The sequence below is a fragment of the Syzygium oleosum genome, unplaced genomic scaffold, assembly GCF_021117445.2.
Source record: "Syzygium oleosum isolate NSW1041296 unplaced genomic scaffold, Sole_v2.1 Sole_v2.27, whole genome shotgun sequence".
In the NCBI taxonomy this organism is placed as follows: domain Eukaryota; kingdom Viridiplantae; phylum Streptophyta; class Magnoliopsida; order Myrtales; family Myrtaceae; genus Syzygium; species Syzygium oleosum.
Genome location: NW_026607511.1, coordinates 3,450,116 through 3,452,126, shown reverse-complemented (window position 1 = coordinate 3,452,126; position 2,011 = coordinate 3,450,116).

The window sequence follows — 2,011 nt, the reverse complement described above, 5'->3', positions numbered from 1 at the left end:
GAGTTCCAATGGTGTACCTGTAGAGTACGAGATGAATGAGGCCGATCCGGTGGATATGGAGCTAGATGACGGAGAGCCGGAGCCGATCGAGGAGGACCTCGTACCGGAGGCCGAGCCTGAGGATATGGTCTCGGAGGAGTAGGCTGCAGAGGCCGAGTCTGAGTCGATCGGGTTCTGAGGAGGAGATGCCTGATAGCTCTTCATCTTCGGAGTCCTCTGATTCCGACCCAGACTAGGCATCGTAGGAGTTAGCGTTCGCCTCAATTTGGTAGGGCCAATACCTTTTTGACCAGTGCCCCACCTTTAGTAGTAGACTAACCCCCGAGCCACTTACCCCTTTTTGTCAGTAGTGGCCTTTGACCCGTTTTTGATTTCTCGATGATCGGGTTGTACAGGGATATTGTATATGGTTCCCAGTAGCAATGCAAGTGTTTATTTTGTAACCTTGTTATTCATTTGTGGCTATCCTTGGTTTGGTGTTGTATTATTGTCCGGGTGTTTGATTACTTCCGCATGTGCTTTAAATCTTTGTGTTGGGCGTTAGGTCGGTGACGCGTTCTGAGACGTCGCACATTGAATTCGACCACGGTAGGAATGCTCGCGCGCCGTAGGGTTCAGGGCGTGACAGATTGTTTATACAACATATGGAATATTCTACCATATATGAAAATCACATACCCTATAATAGATAAATTAACCAAGTCCGAGTAGCTTTTATCAAGAGTAATGTGCAATCTTATCAATATGTTAAACAAATTATCGGTATGGATTGATTGTAATATTTTTCAACGGCAAGAGATATAACCTTACGATTAAGTCAGTTGACGATAAAAGCCCTTTTTCAAATATGGTGTTGCCTTTTTTGGATGCTATGAGAAAATTAAATTTCATATGTGAAACTTTGTCAACGTTGTTCCCAAATTTATAGGCCTAATTCCCTAAAAAATCTCAAACTTTATGTCAAGTCCCAAATCTGTCTCAAATTTTTTTGTTTCAGAAAAACCTCAAACTTTATGTCCAGTCCCAAATCTGCCCCAACTTTTTTTTGTCTCAAAGAAAATCTTAAACTTTAAGTCCAATCCCAAATCTACCCCAAATTTTGTTTTGTGTAAAAAAAATCGACCAAAATTCAATTTATTTTAAAAAATATACCCCATTGATCCGGTCCAAACTCGACATGGCACTTTCACATCGATAATAAATCTATATCAACAAAGTAATGGGACTTTTTTTTAGACAAAGAAAAAATCGGGGCAAATTTGGACTGAACCTAAAAATTGAGGTTTTTTTAAAATTAAAAAAAGTTTTGGGATGGATTTGTTATTGTCCCTAACTTTCATATCCTAGAACAGTTTTATTTTGGAGAATTTCAATAATTTTATTGCGTTGGATTTGTTATCAAAGTGAAAATGCAACGTTGGTATGTATTTATTGCTTCATTACTTTGTTGATGGATTTGTATAATTCTAAGTGATTCATATACAACCTGACACACTAAAATTCAATTGAAAAATGAATTTTATGACTCATATTGCTACCTCTAAACAGGTTTGAATCTTACGACTCATATTACTACCTCTAAACAGGTTACATGTCACGTGGATGGGACCTATCCTTGCCTATTTGTTTTCTTTATTATTCACATTTTGTTATATTGACTATGACACTGTATAAAGTATTTGTTAAACAGGGCGATGATTTAAGTCTGAGTCATTTTGTTATTTGGACAGCTTGTAATTACATGTCTTTGATTTTATTTTTTGAAGCTCCTTGATGCGCGTGCATTTTAAATTTTAGAAAAAGAAATCAAGCAAAGAGAGACTGTATGCGATTTTGTGACTCGTTACTTTTACAATTTTCTCACACCTAATCAATGTTTGTGCTTTAGCGGGGACCGGTCAACTAAAAGAATACTAGAAAGCGACCAGGACCGGAGTCTTCTACCAAGCAGCAACTTGAGTATTAACTGGTGTTTAGTTAAGATCTTAACTATGGTTAGATTACACGCCTT